General features: G+C 44.8%; 1 pseudogene; it reads left to right on the forward strand.

Moving 5' to 3' along the window:
* The first annotated feature begins 5,406 nt into the window (after nt 1–5,406).
* On the forward strand, nt 5,407–6,592 carry LOC149990544 (heterogeneous nuclear ribonucleoprotein A1-like; annotated as a pseudogene).
* The last annotated feature ends 1,315 nt before the right edge of the window (nt 6,593–7,907 follow it).

Here is a 7,907-nt window from a genome sequence, read left to right on the forward strand (position 1 = left end):
TCTATCCATTACTGAAAATGGAATATTAAATTTTACAAGTACTGTAGTGAAACAGTCTTATTTCTTCCTTCAATTTTATCAAAGATAACTTCACATATTTTGGGAGACTTACGTTTAGTGTACATGTTTATAAATGATGTCTTGATAAAATAACCTTATTATCAAGATATATTGTTCATCATTGTCTCTTATAACAACTTTTTGACTCAAAGTTTACATTATCTTATATTAATATGGCCACCTCAGCTCTCTTTTGGTTACTATGTGCATGGAATATTTTTCCACTCTTTTACTGGTCAGTTTATTCAATCATTAATATATAATGTTCTTTCTTGTCTCTTGTAACAATTCTGGACTGAAACTCTTTCATATTAGTATACTCACTCTACCACTTTTGGGTACTATGCATGAAATATTACTTTCTATCCTTTCACTTTGAACCTATTTGTGTCTTCAGATCTAAAGTGAGTCTGTTCTAGACAGCACATAGCTGTATCAAATTTGTCTTTAATTATTTTGCCCATTACTGCCTCTGATTTGATAGTTTCATCCATTTAAATTTACAATAATTATTAATAAAGAAGAAATTGCTTCATCCATTTTGCTGTATTTTCCTCTATGTTACTCATTTCCTCTGTCTTCTTTTCTAATTACTTGACATGCTTATATTGATATGCTTTGATTCCATTTTTTGTACGTTCCATACATATTTTTTGTGGCTATTGTGGGAATTATATAAAAAATCCTCAAATTATAACTGTTTATTTAAAAATAATACCTCCTGGGCTCTAGTTATAAAAACTCTACAATTATAGAGCTCCAATCACCTTCTTTAGGTTATTAATGTCACCAATTACTTATTTACATATTGTTGTGCTCAATTACACATATTTATATCTATTTTGCATACATTTGTCTTTCTTGTAGAAAATAAGAAGTAAAGGAACAAAGCTGAAAGCATCATGTTCTCTGATTTCATACTCGTCGTCGTCGTCGTCGTCGGCAGCCGTCCGTCTCGAGAGACGATGGCGTAGCTTCTTGAGAGTCTATCTGCACCGCCGAGAATGGCTGTGCAGTCCGATTCGGGAGTGACAATCCCTGCCGCACTTGGTACAGGTGAAGGCAGATGGCTGTTGTTGCTGCTGCTGACGCTGCTTCCGCCTCGATCTTTTCTGGACCGCCTCCTCGTTGCGCGCAGCCTCCGTGTGTGACGTACCTTGCCTGACCGCGAGCCTCCAGGCTAGGCGGTCGTCTGCTTGAACTTCCCATGTGTTGAGATTGATGGAGCATTGTGTCATGTCCTTTTTGCAGATGTCTTTGAACCGCAGTTTTGGGCGCCCTGTCATCCTCTTGCCTTCTGCTAGCTCGCCGTAGAGGAGGTCTTTGGGGATACGGCCTGCATCCATTCTTTTGACATGGCCGAGCCACCTGAGGCGTCTCTCGCTAAGAACTGCATGCAAACTGCTCATATTGGCTCGCTTCAGCACCTCGGTGTTGGGGACCTTATCCTGCCAGGCGACATGCAGGATGCGTCGCAGGCACCTCATGTGGAAGCTGTTGAGTTTCCTTTCGTGCCTTGCGTAGGTGGTCCACGTCTCGCTGCCATAGAGGAGAGTGCTGAGTACGCAGGCTTGGTAGATGCGCAGTCTGGTTTTCTCAGTGAGGCTGGAATTGTTCCACGCTCGCCGGTTCAGTCTGGCCATAACTGTGGCTGCCCTGGCGATTCTCCGGTTGACCTCCAAGTCAACTGACAGAGAGCTCGAGATGGTGGACCCGAGGTAAGTGAAGTCGTTGACAACCTCCAGGGTGTATCCGTCGATGGTGATGCATGGGGGAGTCCCCGTGCCTTGAGCCATAACATTCGTCTTCGTCAGGCTGATGGCTAGTCCGAACTCCTTGCATGCGTGGGAAAGGCAAGTGACTAGCTGCTGGAGTCCCTCTTCGGAGTGTGATGTCAAAGCTGCGTCGTCGGCGAAGAGCATCTCACGGATGAGCACCTCTTTGACTTTGGTCTTGGCTCGTAGACGGGCCAGGTTGTAGAGCTTGCCATCGGATCTGGTGTGAATGAAGACACCCTCGCTGCAGTCCTTAAAGGCGTATTGGAGGAGCATGGAGAAGAAGATTCCGAACAGCGTAGGCGCGAGGACGCAGCCCTGCTTTACTCCGCTGCTGACTGGGAAGGCCTCAGAGGTTGCGCCGTTGTAGGACACCGTGCTGTGCATGTTGTCGTGAAAGGACATGACCACAGCAAGCAGATGTGGTGGACAGCCAATCTTCCGTAGCAAGCTGAAGAGTCCTCTTCGACTGACCAGATCAAACGCCTTCGTGAGGTCAATAAAGGCGAGGTAGAGTGGTTTATGCTGCTCGTGACACTTCTCCTGCAGCTGACGTAGGGAGAAGATCATGTCCACTGTTGATCGGCCAGCTCTGAAGCCACACTGGGACTCTGGGTAGACGAGGGAAGCAAGGGTCTGCAGGCGGGCAAGAGCGACCCGGGCGAATACTTTGCCGACGACGCTGAGGAGAGAGATGCCCCGGTAGTTGTTGCAGTCGCTGCGGTCTCCTTTGTTCTTGTACATGGTGATAATGTTGGCGTCTCTCATATCCTGGGGGATGTAACCCTCCTTCCAGCAGAGACAGAGTAGATGGTGGAGCGGCTGTAGCAGGACTGGTTTCCCGCTCTTTAGGATTTCTGGAGGGATTCCGTCGCTTCCTGGTGCTTTCCCGCAAGCGAGGCGGTCGATGGCTTTGCCGAGCTCTGCCGCAGTAGGTGGGGTGTCTAGCTCCTCCATGACTGGTAGGTCTGGGATGGCTTTAAGAGCAGTGTCTGTTATGGTGTTCTTCGTTGCGTACAGCTCGAGGTAGTGCTCGGTCCACCGCTGCATTTGCTGTTCCTGGTCAGTGAGGACCTCACCTGTCTTGGACTTAAGGGGGGCGATCTTGGAGGGGATTGGGCCTGTTGCCTTCTTGATACCCTCATACATTCCTCGTGCGTTGCCTATATCGGCGGCTTCCTGAATGCTTCTGCACAGGTTTAGCCAATAGGTGTTGGCACAGTGGCGGGCGGTCTTCTGGACTTTGTTCCTGGCAGCCCGTAGAGCTTGAAGTGTACTGGGAGTGGGCGTGGCCTTGTAAGCCAGTAGGGCCTTCCTCTTAGCCTCGATCACGGGTTCCATTTCTTCCCAGTGAGCCTCGTACCAGTCAGCGTTCTTCCGCTCTTTCTTCCCGTAAGCAATAATGGCGGAGTTGTATATGGCGTCGCGGAGACGTGGCCAATTGGATTCGATAATGTCATCTGCCGCCACTCCCTCGCCAAGTGCATCTTCCATCTTGTTGATGAATTGCTGGGTCTTAACTGGGTTGCTGGCACAACTGGTGTTGATGTGTGGGCGACCCTTCATCTTGGAGTGGTGCAACCTCTTCGGCATTATGCGCACCTTGCTTACCACGAGGGCATGGTCCGTGTCGCAGTCTGCACTGTGGTAGCTGCGGGTGCTGCCAATATCCGTTCTTCTGGTGATGACGAGGTCAAGCTGGTGCCAATGACGGGAGCGGGGGTGCCTCCATGACACCTGGTGGATCTCTTTGCACTTGAAGAATGTGTTTGTCATGCACAGGCCGTGGTGACACAAAAGCTCAAGCAGTCGCTGACCATTCTCATTGATCTTTCCTCTCCCAAAGTTTCCAAGGCAGGTGGGCCAGGCCATGTGGTCGGCTCCTACTCTTGCGTTGAAGTCTCCAAGGAGATAGAGAGCGTTACTTCTGGGAATCTTGGATAACGCTTCGTCCAGTGCATGGTAGAACTGTTCTTTCTCTTCGGTGGTGGCGCAGAGGGTTGGGGCATACGCGCTAAGAATGCTGACTGGGCCGAAAGTTGTTGACAATCGGAGGGTAAGTAATCTCTCTGTGCCTCCTGTGGGTGGCTCTATGGAGTTAACAAGCGTGTTCTTCACAGCGAACTCAACACCGTGCTGTCTTGGTTGGTCCGGAGACTTCCCTTGCCAGTAGAAGGTGTAGTTGGTTTCTCTGATAGTTCCGTTGTCGGCCAACCGGGTCTCCTGTAGAGCCGCAATGTCGATGTTTAGTCGTGCCAGTTCCCTATCGATGACAGCGGTTTTCCTGGCACCCTTGGTCCACGGAAGGTCTGCAGTAAGTCCGGGGCACATGGTCCTGATGTTCCAGCTAGCGAGGCGAAGAGCCGGAGGCTTCTTTCTTGCAAGAAAGCAAGAAAGAATGATTTCATACTATATTACAAAATTACAGTAATTAAGACAATATGGTATTGGCATAAAAACAGACACCTAAATCAATAGAACAAAATGGAGAGCTCAGAAATAAACCCACACAAATATGTTTAATTAATTTACAATAAAGGTGTCACAAATATGCAATGGGAAAAGGACAGTCTTTTCAATATGTGTTGTTGGAAAAACTGGAGAGCCATATGGAAAAGATTGAAATTGTATGTCAAAAAATTAAATCAAAATAGATTAAAGATTTAAATGTAGGACCTAAAACTATAAAATTCTTAGAAAAAACATAAGGGAAAATCTCATTTGACATTGGTCTTGGTAATGGTGTTTTAAAGCTAACACCAAGAGCAAAGGCAATAACAGCAAAAATTAAAAAGTGAGACTATTTGTTGAATGAATTCAAGTGTCTAGAAGCTTTGGCTTTATTCAAGGTTCTTAGTGTTTGCAAACTGGAAATACAGGTAGGCCAGAACCCAGAAGTATTCTGAAGAAGAAAAATAAGGTGAGTTCTTATAATAAAAACTGTATTATTAAGAATAATCAGTCCTGCATCCTTAGCCTTAGTTTTGGTCCATGATAATTATCAGTCAGATGTCAGGTCATCTAGATGATGGGTGCTAGGTGGTCTGGTCACATCTGGTTGTCTGGAAGATGGATGTTAGGTGGATATCAGATGTTCAAGGTATGTGATACTTCAAAGTGGTTATAAGAGGGCATTCTAGGGGTCTGATGTATGTCCAGATGTATATCTAGGCATTGACACAGGACGGGCAAGTTAAAAATATTTAAGTTCCAGGGCTAGTCAGAGTAATTATAGTCTTTCCTTATTTCTAAATCTTCATAATGACAATAATTTTAGATGCTTGACTAAAGAGATTCTATCTTATACATTCCCTGTCTTCACTCTTTCCTCACTTCAAACTTAAATCTTCTGCACATTAAAGGAAACAATTAGAAAAATAAAAAGGTAACCTGAATAAAAGAAAATATTAGCACATCATATACCTAATTAATGGTTAATACACAAAATATTTTTTTAAAAGACATATAATTCAATAGCAAAGCAAGCAAAAAAAAAAAAAAGCTATCTAATTAAAAATGGTTGTGACTTTCTGCCAGTGGATGCCGCTGAGTAAGCATCATTGAAGTCTCCTGCCCTGAAGTCGTCATGTCTAAGTCAGAGTCTCCCAAAGAGCCGGAACAGCTATGAAAGCTCTTTATTGGAGGTTTGAGCTTTGAAACAACAGATGAGAGTCTGAGGAGCCATTTTGAGCAATGGGGTACGCTCACAGACTGTGTGGTGATGAGAGATCCAAATACCAAGCGCTCCAGAAGCTTTGGGTTTGTCACATACACCACTGTGGAGGAGGTGGATGCAGCCATGAATGCTAGGCCACACAAGGTGGACGGAAGAGTTGTGGAACCAAAGAGGGCTGTCTCAAGAGAAGATTCTCAAAGACCTGGTGCACACTTAACTGTGAAAAAGATTTTTGTCGGTGGTATTAAAGAAGACACTGAGGAACATCACCTAAGAAATTATTTTGAACAACATGGGAAAATTGAAGTGATTAAAATCATGACTGACCGAGGCTGTGGCAAAAAGAGAGGCTTCGCTTTTGTTACCTTTGATGACCATGACTCTGTAGACAAGATTGTCATTCAGAAATACCATACTGTAAATGGCCACAACTGTGAAGTGAGAAAAGCCCTATCTAAGCAAGAGATGGCTAGTGCTTCATCCAGCCAAAGAGGTCGAAGTGGTTCTGGAAACTTCAGAGGTGGTCGTGGAGGTGGTTTTGGTGGGAATGACAACTTTGGTCGTGGCAGAAACTTCAGTGGTCGAGGTGGCTTTGGTGGTAGCCGTGGTGGTGGTGGATATGGTGGCAGTGGGGATGGCTATAATGGATTTGGTAATGATGGAAGTAATTTTCGGAGGTGGCGGAAGCTACAATGATTTTGGCAATTACAACAATCAGTCTTCAAATTTTGGACCCATGAAAGGAGGAAACTTTGGAGGCAGAAGCTCTGGCCCTTATGGTGGTGGAGGCCAATACTTTGCCAAACCACGAAACCAAGGTGGCTATGGCGGTTCCAGCAGCAGTAGTAGCTATGGCAGTGGCAGAAGGTTTTAATTACTACCAGGAAACAAAGCTTAGCAGGAGAGGAGAGCCAGAGAAGTGACAGGGAAGCTACAGGTTACAACAGATTTGTGAACTCAGCCAAGCACAGTGGTAACAGGGCCTAGCTGCTACAAAGAAGACATGTTTTAGACAATACTCATGTGAATGGGCAAAAAACTCGAGGACTGTATTTGTGACTAATTGTATAACAGGTTATTTTAGTTTTTGTTCTGTAGAAAGTGTAAAGCATTCCAACAAAGGGTTTTTTTTTTTAAGTATATTTTATTGATTACATTGTTACAATAGTTCCAATTTTTTCCCCTTTGCTCCCCTCCGCCCAGCACCCTCCTTCCCCAACAATCCCTTCTCCAAGTCCATGCCCATGGGTCATACATCCAAGCTCTCCTGCCTCACCCTTTCATATATTCTTCTTCTTCTTTTTTTTTTAATAATTAATTAATTAGTTAAATATTTTAACAATAAAAAATAACAATCCCTCCCTCTCAGACTTAAGACCCTTTACAGTCTTATAAAGGACAATGGACGAAGGTCTCGAGCTCCTCTAGCTGCTTCAAGCTGGACGTGGTCGTCGTCTTACCTACCCGTGGGTCAAGAAATCCCTAATAAGGGTAGGGGTGTGGAGGGGAGGGTGGCCTTCCCACATGGGGAAGGATCGTGCAGACTCCAGGTTGGTTGGCTGTCTCTGGACAACGGCATGCTTGGTTTAACAGGCTGGCATCCTTGTTGTATTCTGGGGGCAACAGGGTTAAAGGACATCATTCAATCCGTAACCACTAGATGACAAAAGACAGGTATTAATTTTTCAATGTCCCACATTAGGGAAAAGAAGGGCTTCTTTGGAGGAAGGTATGCCAGGTACATCTCACCTGTCCCAAACCCTTTTGCCCATTATACTTAGTTTGGACTGAGGGAAATATTTTAGGTTTCCCCCCTCTCAGGCCTCTGGGCTCTTTCTGTCCAAGCCATTAGGATAGAAAAGAGAAACCAGTTTTAAAGTGAAGCCCACAGACCACCCCATTCTTCACCAACACAGCCACTTAGTTCAGCCAAACCATTGAGTCTCAGGAGGCAGCAATGCAGACAGGATTAAATGAGGCCTATACGTACAGACAATCGCTCAGGTAATGAGATCATAGGCTTATGCCCTTTGAAAACAGAAAACACATGTTAATTTATGTAACATAACCCACATACGAGTCTCTAAATCTGTAGGACCGTCTTATCGGAAAGACATCCAGTTGCAAGGCATTTGACATTCTTCTTGCCTGTAAATTAAACATCTTTGATAATGCCACAGACATAGTTTAACTTTCAAGTGAAAACAAATTTTAAATGAAAAGAAACTTTAAAGACGGTTAGTTGCACTACTTTATAGTCTACCACTGGGCATTGTGATCTTCTTTGAATCGTGATTTTTCTCCCTAAGATTACCCTCCTTGTCATTAAAGGGACTGCATTAAGTCCATTTTTAATTTATCCTGTTCATTTGCATAAACACAACAAGAGCAGCAAA

Source organism: Furipterus horrens, unplaced genomic scaffold, assembly GCF_987537825.1.
Source record: "Furipterus horrens unplaced genomic scaffold, mFurHor1.1.pri manual_scaffold_17, whole genome shotgun sequence".
Taxonomy (NCBI): domain Eukaryota; kingdom Metazoa; phylum Chordata; class Mammalia; order Chiroptera; family Furipteridae; genus Furipterus; species Furipterus horrens.